Source organism: Pituophis catenifer, unplaced genomic scaffold (genome assembly GCF_029215685.1).
Source record: "Pituophis catenifer annectens isolate HBS135680 unplaced genomic scaffold, rPitCat1.0.hap2 SCAF_4, whole genome shotgun sequence".
In the NCBI taxonomy this organism is placed as follows: Eukaryota; Metazoa; Chordata; class Lepidosauria; order Squamata; family Colubridae; genus Pituophis; species Pituophis catenifer.
The window spans coordinates 128,583,418-128,602,359 of NW_027256884.1; the positions used below are offsets into that span (position 1 = coordinate 128,583,418).

Below are 18,942 nucleotides of genomic sequence, written 5' to 3' on the forward strand. Positions count from 1 at the left end.
AGCAAGCAAGCTGGTTACTCATCCAATCTACCTTTTTTTTTTTTTTTTTTTGCTAGTATTTTGCCAGGTCTGCCTTCCAGGAACAATTAGCTACGATTAGACGAACTTTTACAAGCTGCCTAATCCTTTGCTTTCTTGGCCAAAGAGCCATCAATCTTCTAGAGCTGCTCTTATTTATTTTTATTTTTATTTTTAAAAAAAGCGGTGGTGGTTGTACATTATTCAGCGGCTGGCTTCTCGGCAAGTCTTCCGTTTGGAATTGTGCAACGTTACACCTAGCATGAGAAGAGTTTCCTCCTGAAATCCCAGCCCCTTAACGTGGTGGGAAGAATATACATTGCACTGAATGTATGCTGAAACAGCACAAAGTATATATATATATAATGTTAATCACATGCCTTAACAATACACCGGTGTTAATTTTTTTTTTTAAAGCGAAATGCACTACTTAACATGGAGGTATGAAATTCTTCTCTTTGGCCTCACTAAATTGCTATTTCTATTCCTGGGCTGAAAGAGTTGGATTTTGGAGGCTTGCTAATTTCTCCCTCCGTCCCCAAAAAACAGTTACTCTTAAGACAAGACGAAATATTGCATATCTTTTTATCATTTCCACCCCCTAATTTACTACTAAAATACCAGACGTTAAGCCCTGGAATCAATACTAGGAAGAATGCAGCTAGTCCTCGACTTACAACCATTAATTTAAAGCAGGGGTCACCAACCTTTCAGACCTCCTCAGGGACCACTAAATTCATAATTTTAAATCCCATGGACCACTAATATGTCTTTTTAAAAAAAGATAAATGGTATTTAGTGCAATATAAAAAAATGCAAATAATTTTTCTGCAGACCACCAAAATTTTCCCGTGGCCACCCGTGGTCCACGGGCCACTGGTTGGTGACACTGATTTAGAGACCGTCCGAAGTTATGACGGTCCTGAAAAAGGTGACTGATGACCGTTTTTCACACTTAACGACCGTTACAGCATCCTCGCGGTCCCGTGATCAAAATACAGACCAGGCTTGGCCACTGACTCATATTTATGACGGTCCCGGGGTCACGCGATCCCCTTTTACGACCTTCTGATGAGGAAAGTCAACGCGGGGGAGGGAGCCAGATTCGCTTAACAACCGCGCGTGACTCGCTTAAACAGCCCCAGCGATTCGCTTAACAAACGCGGCAGGAAAAGTCGCGTAAAACGGGGCAAAAAACTCACTTAACAACCGTCTTGCTTTAGCAACCGAAATCGTGGGCTCAATTTTGGTTGTAAGTCGAGGACTACCTGTACGATGTTGTATGCCATAACAATGCATTAGTGTGCGTGTTTTTTTAAAATAAAAATAAAAATAAAATGCACTACTTAGCTGGGAAGTATGAAATTCTTCTATCTGGCCTCACTAAATTGTTATTTGCATTCCTTGAGAGAAAGGGTTCAGTTTTTGAAGCTTGCTAATTTCTCCCTACAACCATTGTGCCCCCCCAAAATTCTTAAAGACAAGAGGAAATATTGCTTATCTTCTATAATTTGGACACCCCTCTCTAATTTGCTCTCAAATTTCAGACCCTGGGATGGCCTAGCTAGGAAGGGTACGGCTAGCCCTTGACTTAACGACCGTTCAAAGTTAAAGCGGCACTGAAAAAGTTATTTTTGACCGCTTTTCACACTTAACGGCCGTTTCAGCATTTCCCCCATGGTCACGTGATCAAAACTGAAATGCTTGGCAACTGGCATGTACTTATGACGGTTGCGTTGTGTTCTGTGATTCACCTTTTTGGGACTTTCTGACTTGGCAAAGTCAATGGGGGAAGACCGATTCATTTAACGACCGTGAACAAAACGTACCCCAAATTTGAAATTTGCTGGGTGAATCGAAAAGAAGGGCTCACGATTTCTGGGAATTCGTTTTCCAAAATTGGATCCCCCCCCCCCCTTTTGAGTGTGGTTCATTTTTATTTTTATTTTTAATTAGCCGAATCCCAGCCCTTCCAGGTAGGCCAAGTCAGGAAAACAACAAGTGATGTGGCTACAGTGACCATATCTTAAAATATTTTCTTTCTTTCCTCGTACGTACAAAGGAAAATCAAGGCCCTGCAATCTTGAGTTTCTTTCTAATGTCCTCTTTTTATCCTGGCCTTAAATCATGTTTTGCTAACTGGCTACAGTTCTTCTCCCAACATCAAAATTTGATCCGTTGGGTCCCTGCTAAGGTATAATAGTTTGATTGGATGATAGGGAAAATCCAATCAATTGTAGCTGATGCAATAAACCATGGTTAAACTAACCACGATCTAGCTTCCCTTCCTCCCCTGCCCTTGTTTAACACGGCTCCTTCCAAAACTTTTTTGAGAATCTGTTCGGTACCTAGCGTTACTTCACTAGATTCCTAACAGTGGTGTTTCATTAAAATAATGTCAGCAGCAACAACCTCTGTGTAAATTATTTGAGAATCGGGGAAAAAGTATCTTGCAGATGCTTTAAACCAAGATGGAACATCTCGGCTTACAAAGACCGCAGAGATTGGAGCCTGGCTGCATTTGTTTGGTTGAATTGCTTACATTGCTCCGTGTTCCCTCCAAATGTTTAGGATTTTGCACCTAGGAGTACCAAGCTGCAGTTGGAAATCAAGAACATTTGACTATTTGGTATCGTGGTTTTGGTGGAAACCTGATTCCGTTTCCTGGGTGGCCATCAGACCATAAAAAACGCCAAGGAGCTCCAAGATCCGTGATGGCGAATCTATGGCACGCGTGCCACAAGTGGCACGTGGAGCCATATCTGTGGACACGCGAGCGTTGCCCTAGCTCAGTTCCAGCACACATGTGCGTGCCGGCCACCTGATTTTTGGCTGTTCCGGGCCCACTGGAAGTCGGGAAACAGACTGTTTCCGGCCTCCAGAGGTCCTCTTGGGGATGGGGAAGGCAGTTTTCGCCCTCCCCAGCCTCCAAGAAAGTCTCTGGAGCTTGGGGAGGGTGAAAAACGGGCCTACCAGGCCCACCGTGCCGTCCTGTGCCAAAAGCGGGGGGGGGAGTGCATGCATGCACACACGGGGGTGGGGCGTATTATGGGTGTGGGCATGCACGCACGTAAACCCCCCATGCCCCCCCCCACTTTTAGCCCGCAACGGCCAAAAGGTTAGCCATCCCTGTCTTAGACAGGCCTGAATTCAGTGTTTCTCAACCTCAGAACTTGAAGCTGGGTGGACTTCAACTCCCAGAATTCCCATTTTTGTCCACTAGAGGCGGATCTCCCGCTTCACCATCAGGAGGCCGTGAGTTCGATCCTAGGTAGAGGCGGATATTTCTCTCTCTCTCTCTCTCTGGGCCACACTGAGAATCTATCTGCTGAACAAAACTCCACTCTGGAGACAGGAAGGGCATCCGGCCAATAAAACACTCTGCTAGCTCCAGTCAGTGGCCCAGACTCCCCCCCCCCCCCGCCGCAAGGGATTATGGGGTCATTAAATGGAGATGATGATGACATGTAAAAGATGAAATAGAAAAAAATGTTCCTCGGTGCTCCACTTGGTTCTGCCAGATGTTCTCCGAGGCCCCAACCAGATGTTCAGAGAAAGACTTCACCTATGCAGCCTTGACCTTGGGCTCCTGCGACGAGGCAGACCCTCCAAACCGGTTAAATATATCCTTGGCTATTTCTGTTTAATTCGAATTTCATTTCTAAGCTTCTAAATTGTAACCTATCTCGGAGGACACTTAACTACCTTCTAACTAGCATTATTTTGGGGGGGAAACTTTAATGCACTGATTCTGAAATGCTTTACTTTGAAATGTTGAGTGTGGACTCAGCCTGCCAAAAGGAATAAGTGATATCTTTTTATATTATTATTATTATTGTTGTTGTTATTATTATTATTATTATGGAAAGCAACCAAACCATTATGGTTTTGATTTAATGTAGGGTTGGGGATTTTTTTTTGTTTTTCTTCTCCTATTTTACAGGTAAATTTACCGCGGCTGAATTATGGAAACAGCCGCTAACTGTATATAAAGACCAATGTAATAAATAACGTCGAAGCATTTTGATATCTATTGAAATACGTCTAATGGGGTTCGTTTGTCTCACCCGTATCTCTAGATAACAAGATACATAAAGGCAATCTTATAATGGCTTATTGAAGAATAATGTATTTAATCCATTTATTCTTAAAGCACTAATTAATGAATTTATAGCTAATCCATACCATTAAAGGACTTTTGTTTTGTAATTAAAATTTCACCGTGGTCTCTCTCTCTCTTTTTTTTTTTTCTCTCTTTTTCCCCTTCAAACTCTCTCGAAACTTCAGCAACTTTTAAGACTTCTGGACGTCAATTCCCAGAATTCATTCCATTCGGGCTGAGGAATTCTGGGAGCTGAAGTCCACAAGTCGTAAAAACTGTCTAACACACATATATTATCCTGTATTTTAATATAAGCTTCATTGCACTGACGGTACACTCCTTATACAACAAACTGAAGTTTTACTAGCCACCCAGAGTTCTGAAAATGAAATTGGTGGGCCATAGAACTTTACAATACAGGTAGACCTCGACTTACGACGAGTGGTTTCACAACCATTCAAAGTTATGACAGACTTCCCCAAAGTTGCTTATGACCCAATTTCAAAGTTAGGAGAGCCTCACATGCACCCTATGTGTATATGTGTTGCATACATCCATGCAATCATATTTTTGACCGTTGGCACCTGGTTCACTTCTATGGCCGTTTGCAACATCCGACGGTCATGTGACTGAGATATTCAAAAATGTTTTTTGGTTCCCAGTGTTTACTTCGGGTTTACGGCCGTGGAGTAAAATGGAGTCACTTAAAGACAACGGCGTTCGCTTAGTAACCCCAGTGTTATCTTAACAACTGAAGCGTTCATTTAATGGCCACTGCAGAAATGTCCCCAAAAAATTGGATCTGGCTTACGTTATGCTTCAATTTACGACCGCAATAATGTATGGCTCAATTATGGTTGTAAATCGAGGACTACCTATATGTACATAAAATATATATCTAGACACAACAGCACGACCGGGGGGGGGGGAGATGGACGGACGGACATGGAGGTTAGTACAGAAAAGCACTACAGATAATGCTCGACTTACAACAGTTCATTTAATGACTTTGAAGTTACAACAGCACTTAAAAAGGGACTTAACCGTTTTTCAAGTCGTAAAACGAGGCAAAATTCACTTAACAAATGTTTCGCTTAACGACAGAACTTTGGGCCACAATTGCGGTCATTAAGTCCAGGACTATCTGTATATTCAGTTTCCTGGTTTTACTCCAGGAGTAAAAACATTCTTAAGTGAAGGCCGCCATCTGCTGGGAAGAAAGTTTGAATTTTGCCATCCTAAAGGCGTGGTAGTGCCAAGCTCGGATCTGCTCACACCAATGCTGCTAGTCCTCAACATACAGCCTCAGCTTCAGTGGTGAAATCTAAAATTTGCTACTACCGGTTCTGTGGGCGTGGCTTGGGGGGAGGGGTAATGTGACGGTGGGCGTGGCCAACTTTTTTTTTTTTTTTTTTTTTACTTTTAAAGGCATTTTTTCTGCCGAAGAGGTTGTAGAAAAAATGCTTTTAAAAATTAAAAAAAAAAAGCTTCTGATGATCGCACGGCTCAGCTGGGCATCGTCAGAGGCTTTTAAAAGCATTTTAATTTTTTTTTTAAATGGGCAGGGATTTTTGCTACCGGTTCTCCGAACCACCTGCCTCCATTGCTACCGGATCAGGCAATCTGGTCCGAACCGGGAGCATTTCACCCCTGCTCAACTTAACACGTGAAGTACTAGTACTGTTTTACAAAACCCTAGTAAGGCCACACCTGGAATACTGCAACCAATTTTGGTCCCCATGCTGCAAAAAAAGATGTTGAGACTTTGGAAGAAGTGCAGAGAAGAGCAACTAAGAGGATCAAAGGCCTGGAAACTAAAACATACGAAGAACGGCTGCAGGATTTGTGTTTGGCCGATCTAAAGAAAAGAAGGACAATATTCGACAGTATTTGAGGGTCAAAATATTCTCCAAAGCACCTGAAGGCAGGACAAGAAGCAACGGGTGGAAACTAATCAAGGAGAGAAGTAACCTGGAATTAAGGAGTAACTTCCTAACAGTGAGGACAATTAACCAGTGGAACAACTTGCCACCAGAAGTTGTGGGCGCTCCTATCACTGGAGGTTTTTAAAAAGAAATTGGACAGCTATTTGTCTTGGAATGGTAATGGGTTTCCTGCCTGAGCAGGGGGTTGGACTAGAAGACCTCTAAGGTCCCCTCCAACTCTGGTATTCTGTTCCGTTCTGATTCATATTTATGACGGTCGCAGTGTCCCAAGGGTCATGTGATCCCCTTTTGCGACCTTCTGACAAGCAAAATCAATGGGGAAGCCAGATTCATTTAACAACCGTGTTCCTAACTTAACGACTGCAGAGATTCACTTGTGGCAAGAAATGTTGTAAAATGGGACAAAAATCCAGTGGTGAAATCTAAAATTTGTTACTACTGGTTCTGTGGGCGTGGCTTGGTGGGGGGGGGGTAATGTGGCTGGGTGGGCGTGGCCAATTTTATTTTTTTTTACTTTTAAAACCATTTTTTCTACAACCTCTTCGGCGAAGAGGTTGTAGAAAAAATGCTTTCAAAAGTCTCTGACGATCCCAGCTCAGTTGCCTGATCGGCAGAGTCTTTTTTTCTTTTAAAAGCCTCTGCCGATCAAGCAACTCAGCTGGGATCGTCAGAGGCTTTTAAAAGCAATTTTTCTACAACCTCTGAAGAGGTTGTAGAAAAAATGCTTTTAAAAGCCTCTGACAATCCTAGCTGAGCCGTGCGATCATCAGAGGCTTTTTTTTTTTACTTTTAAAAGCATTTTTTCGGCCGAAGAGGTTGTAGAAAAGAAAAAATGCTTTTAAAAGTAAAAAAAAAAAGCCTCTGGTCATTGTGCGGCTCAGTTGGGCATGAGTGGGGGGCCAGGGATTTTTGCTACCGGTTCTCCAAACCACCCGTCTCCATCGCTACCGGATCGGGCAATCCAGTCCGAACCGGGAGCATTTCACCCCTGCAAAAATCACTTAACAACTGTCTCACTACCCAACAGAAATTTGGGGCTACATTGTCGTATTTTGCAGCCCCTGTATTGGCTTCACGCCAGCTTTGGAAGGCAAATGAATTTTGCCTGGTTTTAATTTAACCCACCCACTCTTTTATGGCTTGGCACCAGATTACCATCAGGTGCCAAGATTACCATCTCCCCACCGGAATTGGCACCCAACCGTTTCAATCATGCTGGGAAAAGCAGCTTGGAGGTCAGGGTTGTTTTTGGTGTCATTGATCTGAACTTTGGAAATGGCCGTTCCCAAGAAGTGACTCTGGTGACCTTCCGGAAACTTCTTATAATAAAGAGTTTTTTTTTTTTTTCTAGAGGGTGTTTGGCAGATTGAATCTTAAAAGTTGTAGAAGCTCAAGGCTGCAATTCTTCACCCTGATCAGAATTTCTAGTGGCCAGGAGGGGGCAGTAGGAGATCCTTCATAACTCTTTATATGGTGCCTTGCATCTTTTCTTTTCTTTTCTTTTCTTTTCTTTTCTTTTCTTTTCTTTTCTTTTCTTTTCTTTTCTTTTCTTTTCTTTTTCTTTCTTTTCTTTTCTCTTTTCTTTTCTTTTTTCTTTTTCTTTCTTTCTTTCTTTTTCTTTCTTTCCCTTTCTTTTAACAACTAGTGTAGTGACCAAAACTGGATGCAGAATTCTAGCTGTGATCTTACTAAGGCTTTATAGAGTGGTATTAGTACCTCCCTTGATCTTGATTGTATCCCTTGAGTGACGGTTAAGGTTAGGAGTATTCTAGGAAACCAACTTCTATCCATCCCCTTGTTTATCAACTATATAATCCTTGAGTTACAACCATTCGTTCAGAGACCATTCAAAGTTACGACGGCGCTGAAAAAAGCAACTTGCAACTAGTTCGTACGACTGTTGTAGCATCCCCAAAGTCTCATGATCAAAATCTGTGCCTTTGGCAACTGATTCATATTTATGACGGTTGCAACTTCCCAGGATCCCCTCTGGCGATCTTCTGAGAAGCCAAGTCAATGAGGAAGCCAGATTCAATTTAACGACCACACCATTCACTTACGGTAACTGCAGTGATTCATTTAACAACCATCTTGCTTAGCCACGGATGCTTTGGCCCTAATTGTGTTTGTAAATCAAGTGCTACCTGTACTATGAATTTTTATTGTACTGTATATTTACCAATCCGGGAAAGTTGTCTAGGATATTTTAAGAGTATGTGATCAATTATTAAAATTATTTATGCTTGTGATGAAGGGAACAATCATTTCTTGATCTATTTTTCTGTTTCTTTAGCATATTCTTTTTTTTTTCTTCTTTTCTATTTTCCACTTTTTTTTTCCTTTTTATTCTTCCCCTTACGTTTCTTTTGTACGAATGTCCATCTTATTCTTTGTAATTTTTCATAAAATTACTGTTTCTCTCCGTCCACAGTGCAACCAAGAGATAAGTAATGGCAGTTCAAACCACGATAAACTTTACTTCCCGGTGTGCCACAGATCAGAGGAAGGCAAATCCAACATAACATTAACCTGAAACTGCTTGGCAAATCATGCAAGTCATGTAAATAGGATTCCGCCTTGATTTCTCACAGCGATATCTCTACACCACCTCTTGTGCAATGAATATTTGAATACTTAAAACGCTTTTCTTCAATAGCATCACTTTAGATCAGGAAACTAAAAGTGCTATTAGGCCTAAGGTTAACTTCATTTCTAACCCCTACACAAGTTATGGGGATTCCCTGTTCATGAACTCTTTATTTGTGCACCACAACTCTCTTTGCAAATTCATGATGTGCAATCGTGTATTTGCAAAGAGAGTTGCAAAGCACCCAATCTATTCTAATTATTATTCTATTCTATTCTATTCTATTCTATTCTATTCTATTCTATTCTATTCTATTCTATTCTATTCTATTCTATATTCTATTCTATATTATCTTCTCTTTTATCTTCTATCTTCTCTACTGTTCTATTCTAATTCTATTCTATATTCTCTTCTCTTCTATATTCTCTTCTATATTCTATATTCTTCTCTTCTCTTCTCTTCTCTTCTCTTCTCTTCTCTTCTCTTCTCTTCTCTTCTACAACTAGACACAAGAACAGTTTTTCCCAAATGCCATCACTCTGCTAAACAAATACTTCCCTCAACACTAGCTAACTATTTACTAAGTCTGCACTACTATTAATCTTCTCATCGTTCCCACCACCCATCTCCTTCCACTTATGACTCTATGACTGTAATTTTGTTGCTTGTATCCTTATGATTTATATTGATTGTTTCCTGGTATGATTCGATTGCTTCTTTGTACCCTGTGACTATCATTAAGTGTTGTCCCTTATGATTCTTGACAAATGTATCTTTTCTTTTTAAGTACACTGAGAGCGTATGCACCAAAGACAAATTCCTTGTGTGTCCAATCACACTTGGCCAATAAAGTATTCTATTCCTATTCCTATTCCTATTCCTATTCCTATTCCTATTCCTATTCCTATTCCTATTCCTATTCCTATTCCTATTCCTATCCTATCCTATCCTATCCTATCCCATCCCATTCTATTTCTATTTCTATTTCTATTTCTATTTCTATTTCTATTTCTATTTTTCTTGTAATCTATTTTGTAATCTGTTCTGGGTTCAGTATTCTATTCTATTCTATTCTATTCTACTCTACTCTATTCTATTCTATTCTATTCTATTCTATTCTATTCTATTCTATTCTATTCTATTCCTATTCCTATTCCTATTCCTATTCTTATTCCTATTCTTATCCTATCCTATCCTATCCTATCCTATCCTATCCTATCCTATCCTATCCTATCCTATCCTATCCTATCCTATTTCTATTTCTATTTCTATTCTAGTAATCTATTTTATTCTGTAATCTGTTTTGGGTTCAGGATTCTATTCCTATTCCTATTCCTATTCCTATTCCTATTCCTATCCTATCCTATCCTATCCTATCCTATCCTATCCTATCCTATCCTATCCTATCCTATCCTATTCTATTTCTATTTCTATTTCTATTTCTATTCTTGTAATCTATTTTATTCTGTAATCTGTTTTGGGTTCAGGATTCTATTCCTATTCCTATCCTATCCTATCCTATCCTATCCTATCCTATCCTATTCTAATTAATTCCTTCCCTCCCACCCACCCACCCCCAGTGGAAAGAGACGCGCAAGCGCGGGCTGTCGCCCCTCCCTCTGAGCCAAGCCCCTCCCCTTTAAAAATTCACAGCTGGCGGTGGGAACTGTAAGGTGGCTCGGAGCCGGAGAGCGGCTGCTGGCGAGCGAGGTGAGGCTGGGGGGGGGGGGGGGGAGGCAAGGATCGCCGGATCAGCGTCGGCCGTGGATGGGTGGGAGGCTTGCGGCGACCGCGGGCGCCGTCTTGCAAAGCCAGAGCTCCCCTCCGCCGTTCCCAGGTGCAGGAGACGCGGGTTTAAAAGCTCGCAGACCGATCGCGGTGTGTGTGTGTGTGTGTGTGCAGGGATCCCCGGAGATCTACTCGATCCCCCCCCCCGCTTTCCTCCTCCTCCTTCTCCTCCCTTGCTTGTTTTTCTTGGGGGGGGTCTTTCATCTTGCAACAATGGGGTCTTTTCGTTGCTTCTTTTGAAGGGTCTTTGCTCCGGGCTGGGGTTGATGCAATTGTGCAATGGTGGCTTGCAAAATCAGGGGCAATCCTGGCTTGCAAAGAAGCCACCTCGGGGCTTCCGGGGCAAAAAGAGGGTGGAGAGATCGCAGCTTGCAGGTGTAAGCGACCCGAGGCTAAAGAAAGATTTGGGGGGGGGAGGGAGACCTTGGCTTCTGCCTTTAGTTTAAAGGAATATGTACCCCCCCCCTTTTTTTTTTAGCTTCCGCTCTTCTCTTTGCCCCTTACTTTTTTTTCATTCAAGTTTCTAGTCCCTGGGGCAAAGGAGGTGGGAATGGGGTGCTGTTTGGCCAGGAGGAACAAGGAACCTGTTGGAACTAGCCTCCTCCTCCTCCTGAAGCCGCCTAATTCCAAGAAGTTTCTTCTGGCCAAACACCTCTTTTCCACACACCCCTTTGCCCCAGGGACTAGAAACTTGAATGAAAAAGTAAGGAAAAGCCAAGAAGTCACTGGATTGGAGCTTGGGGGCGCAGTGGACTTAAGTGCTGTTAAAGTAGCACTTAGCTGCCAGCTGCCTGCAATTACTGCGAGTTCAAATCTCACCAGGCTCAAGGTTGACTCAGCCTTCCATCCTTTCGAGGTCGGTAAAATGAGGACCCGGATTGTGGGGGCAATAAGCTGACTTTGTATTAAAAAAGAACACCGCTTGGGGGGGGACGGGCGAAAGCCCTACTAAGCAGGTATATACAAAAAGTATGAAGGCTATTGCTTAACGCATTGTAAGCCGCCCTGAGTCTCCGGAGAAGGGTGGCATATAAATCGAACAAATAAATAAATAAATCAAACAAATAAATAAATAAATCGAACAAATAAATAAATAAATAAATAAATATTTGTTTTTTTAGAAAAAAAGACCCCTTCCTTAAGCTTAGGTCTGGCTTGGGCTGGACTGATTAACAGTAACAGAGTTGGAAGGGACCTTGGAGGTCATCTAGTCGAACCCCCCACTTGCGCAGGAGACCTGCACTAGGGATTCGAACCACCGAGCTGCCCACCTTTCTGATCGATCAGCTCCTTGCACCAATGATAAACTGTGGTTTATGAACCCGTGGTAACCAGCTTTAGCCCTCACACTGTCTCTAAGCCCATAGCTGGAAAGTCACAATGGGGCTTGGTGCGTTGTGTGGAATCAATTGTGGAGTTGTGTTTTGATGTTAAAACAGGGAGTGGAGTCCCTAACTTCCCAATTCAACTGTTTTTGTAACATAGTTCCTCTTCGACAAAGGCCATTGCTTCGTTGTTTCGTTTCTCTGCCCCTTCCCTAAAATCTTGCCAAGTTCCTAGAACTCATGAGATAAAATATCAAGGATGTAAATAAAAGTCTCTTTGAGCAGGGGAAGTTGGACTATAGAAAACCTCCAAAGTCCCTTCCGATTTTATTATTCTATGTTTTCAGCCTTGGCCACTTGAAGATGGGTGGACTTCAATTCCCAGAATTCCCTAGCCAGCTTTGCTCCCAGGGGAATTCTGGGAGTTGAAGTCCGCTCATCTTCAAAATGGCCAAAGTTGAGAAACACTGATGTAGATAAGTGTTAATTATCACTGATGATAATTAAGAAAGCCCTTGTAAAAGACTTGTCAATCAAAGGAATGGGAGCTTTTTACACAAAGGTTGGCTATTCAACTGTCAGGGATGCTGTTAGGGAATCCTGTATGCAAGGGGCTGGACTTGATGACCTTTTGAGGTCCTTCCCACTCTTGAGTTTCTGGGAGAAATTTGAAAGAGCTTTGCCAAAAGAGTGGTGATGAAAAAAAAAATAGGATCAACCACTCCAGGTATCTGAAGCAGGTGAGAGAGAAAGGAAGATCAAAAGCTAATATCAATATGAAATATAAATAAATAAATTTTATTTTATTTCTGTTGGCAGATTCCAACAATGTTCTTTTCTTCAAAAAAAAAAATACTGGCCAAAGGGTGTGGTGGACTGTCCAATTTTTTAATAGATGTCTCCGTGCAGAAGCTGGACAGGGAATTTGATGGGCAGCCATTCAAGTTTGATTCCTGTTGAGCAGGAGGGTGGATTAAATGGCCTCTCGGAACCCATTCGGCCTGAAGATTCTGTGTTTCGCAGGCATGCAATCTCTTCTGCATAAAACATCGGTTTTTGCATTGTTGAATGTGTCTTGGAGGCAGACGGCTGGTGGCATGAATAAATAGGGACACAATTTTGAATAAATCGGGGTTGAAAAAGTGCTGCCTCAGCCTGAGTTCGCTACAGGAAATCCTTGAGTTGGGACCAGAAGTTTTGATGCTAAACAGGGTGGTTGTTAAGTGAGTTGTGCCTGACTTTACAACCGTTTTGCCATGGTTGTTAAGCGAATCACTGCACTTAAGTGATTTATGTGCCTGTTAAGAGAGTCCACTTCTCCCATTGACTTTGTTTCAGTAAGTGAATCATCCAGACGTTAACCGAATCTTAATTTTCCCCATTGATTTTGCTTGTCAGAAGCCGGCTGGGAAGTTCACAAATTGTGATTACAGGACCCCAGGATGTTGCAACCGTTGTGAATATATGTTGGTTTCCAAGCGCCCAAATTTTGATCACGTGGCTGTGAGGATGAAGAATGGTCATAAGTGCGAGGACTGATGATAAACCCGTTTTTTTCAGTGCCGTTGTAACTTTGAATTGTCACTAAGCAAATAATTATAAGTCAAGGACTACCTGTGCACAGTATGGGGGCTAAAACTTAATTTTTCATTATTATTTTTTAATATAAATCAGCTAAACATACTTCTCTTGGTACATCAAACTCGGTGATAGTTTGTTGATGGTACATGTAGGATGTGATGTGACATACAGGTAGTCTTCGACTTATGACCACAGTGGAGCCCAACATTTCTGTTGTTAAGTGAGACATAAGGGCCTTGGTAGTACAGTGGTTTAAAGCACCCTGTTATTAAGAACAGCTGCCTGAAATTACTGCAGGTTCGAATCTCGCCAAGGCTCAAGGTTGACTCAGCCTTCCATCCTTTCTAAGGTAGGTAAATTGAGGACCCAGATTGTGGGGGCAATAAGATGACTTTGTATAAATATACAAAAGAATGAAGGCTATTGCTTAATGCATTGTAAGCCGCCCTGAGTCTCCGGAGAAGGCCGGCATATAAATCAAATTAAAAAAAAAAAAATTGTTCAGTGAGTTTTGCCCCATTTTACGACCTTTCTTGTCAGCATCGGTAAGTGAATCACAGCAGTTGATAAGTCAGTAACCTGGTTGTTAAGTGAGTCTGGCTTCCTCATTGGCTTTGCTGGTTACAAGGTCGCAAAAGGGGATCACGTGATCTTAGGACACAAGCCACGGTCATAAGTATGAATCAGTTGCCAAGCGTTTTGATTGCACAATCATGGGGATTTTGATCACACAATCATAGGGATGATACAAAGCTGGTAACTGCGAAAAACGATCATAAATAACTTTTTTTCAGTCCTGTTGTAACTTTGAACTAAATCAGGAGTCAGCAACCTGGGGCTCTGGAGCCGCATGTGGCTCTTTCAACCCCTCTGCTGCGGCTCCCTGTGACTCAAAATATGCATCACAACCGCCAATGTGCAACACCTGCCGGCACGCGATTTATTGAGCTTTCCAACCACCGGTAGGCCAACCATGGATAAATCCAAGAAAAGAAAAGTTTCAGAAGAAAACAGAACATTTAATTCAACTACATATGCTAGTTTTGTGGCCGCTGAAGAAATAGTCAGGCACGGGAAAGGTTTTGTGGCTCCCGGTGTTTTCTTTTCTGTGGGAAATGGGTCCAAATGGCTCTTTGAGTGGCTCTTTAAGGTTGCAGACCCCAGAACTAAATGAACTGCTGTAAGTGGAGGACTATCTGTAGTCCTTGGTTTTGCTGAAAACTTGACTTCTGTTAGACTGGGTGAGCTTTTTGCTTTCCCCTGGGTACATCCAATTGTCATACAAATGACTTCACAGGTCAGTCCTGTATTTATGGCTGTGGCGTTCGATAAATATTTATGGCTTTAGTAATGGAACAGCAGGGAAATTTATTGTTCCAGCTTATCGCATCACATTCAACCTAGTAGTTCCTAATCCTTGTTTGTAAATCCTGCTCAGGACATTAGCTTGCAACTGAGAGAAATTGAGCTACAATCGGTGGTAGATTGTATTCAGTGGTATTTATTTATTTTATTTTATTTTATTTTATTTTGTTTTGTTTTGTTTTGTTTTATTTTATTTTATTTTATTTTATTTTATTTTATTTTATTTTATTTTATTTTATTTTATTTTATTTATTTTATTTTATTATTTTATTTTATTTTATTTTATTTTATTTTATTTATTTTATTTTATTTTATTTTATTTTATTTTATTTTATTTTATTTTGTTTTATTTATATACCGCCCTACTCCCGAAGGACTCAGGGCGGTGAACAGCCACGAGATAAAAATACATCATACAAAAGTTAAAAACTATTTAAAAGTACATTAAATAATTTTGGCCCAAAAAACGAATTTAAAAACACCCAATTTGTATAAAACTTAAAAACAAATTAAAAGGGAGAGTCAAGCCAGACCAGCCTGCTGGAATAAAAATGTTTTGAGGGCGCGGCGGAAAGTGCGTAAATCTGGGATCCTCCATATCTCCGGGGGAGCTCATTCCAGATGGCAGGTGCCCCCACAGAGAAGGCTCTCCCCCTGGGGGCCGCCAGTCGACACTGTTTGGCCAACGGCACCCTGAGGAGCCCCTCTCTATGGGAGCGTACTGGTTGGTGAGAGGCTACTGGTGGCAGAAAGCAGTCTCGTAAGTATCCGGGTCCTGAGCCATGGAGCGCTCTAAAGGTGGTGACCAAAACCTTGAAGCGCATGGGGAAGACCACCGGGAGCCAGTGCAGCTTGCGCAGGAGGGGGGTCACATGGGAGCGCCACGTCGCTCCCATAACCACCTGCACGGCTGCATTCTGGACCAGCTGGAGCCTCCGGGTGCTCCTCAAGGGGAGCCCCATGTAGAGAGCATTACAGTAGTCCAGGCACGAGGTGACGAGGGCATGAGTGACCGTACGTAACGAGTCCCGATCCAGAAAGGGACGCAACTGCCGAATCAGGCGGACCTGATAAAAAGTTCGCCTGATTCTGCTGTATTCAGGCTGTTCGTACCGGTTCGGGCAAACCGGTAGCGGAGATTGCAGGTGGGCCCCCGCTCACCCTCCCCGGCTCTATGCCGTCCTATTTAGGCACGGTTTTGAGGCCGGGCGCATACGCGGAAGACGTGCGTGCGAGCAAAGTGCATGCGCGGAAGGCCGATAGCAATGAAATGTGAAACCCACCGCTGGCTACAATCTTGAATTACAACCACCTGAGCTCAAAATTTCAGTGGCTAACTGGGTGTTGCTCCATTTTATGACCTTTCTTGCCACAGTTGTTAAGCGAACCACTGCCGTTGTTAAGTTAGTAACATGGTTGTTAAGTGAATCTAGCTTCTCCGTTTTTTATTTTTTGCTCGTCAGAAGGTCTCAAATGGGGATCGTGTGACTCCGGGATGCGACTGTCATAAATACGAGTCAGATGCCAAGTATCTGGATTTTGATCATGTAACCATGGAGATGATGCAGTGGGCGTTAAGTATGAAAAACAGAAGTTTTTCAGTGCTGTTGTAACTTGGAACAGTCACTAAATGAATGGTTGTAGGACTACCTCTACAGGGAAAGGACTAATTGGATTAATCTAGGTAGCTCTCAATTTACAACGGTCATGTGATTAAAATTTGGATGCTTGGCAACTATATTTATGACGGTCGCAGTGTCCCAGGGTCATGTGATTCCCTTCTGCGACCTTCTGACAAGAAAAGTCAATAGGGAAGGTGGATTCACTTAACAGCCGTGTTACTATCAATCATTCAAAATAGAGCTGGAAGGGACCTTGGAGGTCTACTAGTCCAACCCTCTGTTCAAGCAGGAGACCCTATACCAGTCTTTTCCAATCTTTTCTTAAAAACCTCCAGTGATTGAGCACCCACAACTTCTGGTGGCAAGCTGTTCCGCTGGTTAATTGTTCTCACTGTTAAGAAGTTTCTCCTTAATTCCAGATTAATTTAACAACTGCAGTGATTCCCTGAACAACTGTGACAAGAAAGTTCGCAAAACGGGGCAAAAGTTACTTTACAAATGTTTCACTTAGCAACATCAATTTTGGGCTCCATTGTTGTGGTTGTAAGTCGAGGACTACCCATAATTAAATTCCATTTCCCATAGGAGATGTATCGCGTCCCAGGTATATCTGCGTGAGGATTTTTTCAACCTTTAATTTAATTTAAGGCATCTGTCGGATTTAATTAGGGCATCCATCAGAACCCTGACACTTGGCAGTTTTAAGATGGATGCACTTCAACTCCCAGAATTGAGTTGGCTGGCGGATTCTGGGTGTTGAAGTGGGCTGGGGGATTCTGGGAGTTGAAGTGGGCTGGGGGATTCTGGGAGTTGAAGTCAGCAGAGGGATTCTGGGCGTTGAAGTGGGCTGGGGGATTCTGGGTGCTGAAGTTGGCTGGGGGAGTCTGAGTGCTGAAGTGGTCTGGGGGATTCTGGGTGCTGAAGTTGGCTGGGGGATTCTGAGTGCTGAAGTGGGCTGGGGGATTCTGGGAGTTGAAGTGGGCTGGGGGATTCTGGGAGTTGAAGTCAGCAGAGGGATTCTGGACGTTGAAGTGGGCTGGGGGATTCTGGGTGCTGAAGTTGGCTGGGGGAGTCTGAGTGCTGAAGTGGTCTGGGGGATTCTGGGTGCTGAAGTGGGCTGGGGGATTCTGGGTGCTGAAGTTGGCTGGGGGATTCTGAGTGCTGAAGTGGTCTGGGGGATTCTGGGTGCTGAAGTGGGCTGGGGGATTCTGGGAGTTGAAGTTGGCTGGGGGATTTTGGGTGCTGAAGTTGGCTGGGGGATTCTGAGTGCTGAAGTGGTCTGGGGGATTCTGGGTGCTGAAGTGGGCTGGGGGATTCTGGGAGTTGAAGTTGGCTGGGGGATTCTGGGTGCTGAAGTGGGCTGGGGGATTCTGGGAGTTGAAGTCCACCCATTTTAAAGCTGCCCAGGTTGAGCAACCCTGGTGCAGATACTGACGAAACGTGAGCAAGGCAATGAGCTTGACGTCTGGGCAACCTTTACAAGGTCACATGTGGTCTGCACTTGGACTGGATTCAAATATGCCAGGTTTCTATAACAATGCTTTGTTGAATAAGCCACAGTTGACTGGATTCCCTGGATTCCATTGCATAAGTTACGCTTCGCAAGCCACAAGCAGAAAGCCTGCTTAGACTTTGGAACTAAAACAAAGTCAACCCCAGGAGAGCTGAATGCAATGTGTGAACGAACTGCCCTATAATTCCTCTTGGTTTGAAAAATCTCATTTGCAAAAGAATATAATAGAAAAACAGAGTTGGAAAGGGACCTTGGAGGTCCTCTAGTCCAACCCCCTGCTTAGGCAGGAAACCATTTCAGACTAATGGTTATCCAATCTGTTTTTAAAAATGTCCAGTTTTTAAAGCTATAAGGACAGGGCAGTTGACATCATGTACAGGTCGTCCTCAACTTTCAACCATTTATTTAGTGACCGTCCAAAGTTACAACAGCACTGAAAAAAGTGGCTTATTACTGACACTTAAATCCATTGCAGCATCCCCGTAGTCACATGATCAAAATTCAGATGCTTGGCAACTGACTCGTATTTATGATGGTTGCAGTGTCCTGGGGATATGTGATCCCCTTTTGCGACCTTTTGACAAACCAAGTCAATATGGAAGCCAGATTCACTTAACAACCCATGCAGCTCACTTAGCAACTGCAGTGGTTCACTTAACAGCTATGGTCAAAATTCAGACGCTTGGCAGCTGACTCGTATTTATGACGGTTGCAGTGTCCCTGGGGTCACTTGATCCCCTTTTGCGACCTTCGGACAAGCAGAGTCAAATGGGGAAGCCGGATTCACTTAACAAGCATGCGACTCGCTTAACAACTGCAGGGATTCACTTAACAGCTGTGGCAAGAAACGTCATAAAATGGGGCAAAACTCACTTAGCCAATTCTCACTTAACAACAGGAATGTTAGGCTCAATTGTGGTGGTAACTTAACGACTGTGGCAAGAAATGCTGTAAAACGGGACACTTCATGAATGTCTCACTTAGCAACAGGAATGTTGGGCTGTATTGTCATAAGTCAAGGACTAACTTCATTGCATGGTGATGTTATGACCCGTGACATAACAGGCCTGGCTAGATATTTTGAGAGGCTGCTTT

The 18,942-nt window shown here is 42.8% G+C and overlaps 2 protein-coding genes across 2 annotated transcripts in view; one reads left to right on the plus strand and one right to left on the minus strand.

The window, feature by feature from the left end:
- Positions 1-18,942, minus strand: part of WNT11 (Wnt family member 11) — a 530,657-nt gene that overhangs the window by 446,855 nt on the left and 64,860 nt on the right. The gene's annotated exons all lie outside the window — the stretch shown is intronic.
- Positions 10,321-18,942, plus strand: part of CAPN5 (calpain 5) — a 77,092-nt gene continuing 68,470 nt past the window's right edge. Inside the window, exon 1 of the mRNA XM_070942996.1 lies at positions 10,321-10,363. The gene's annotated coding sequence lies outside the window, so the exon portion shown is untranslated. The remainder of the gene's footprint in view (positions 10,364-18,942) is intronic.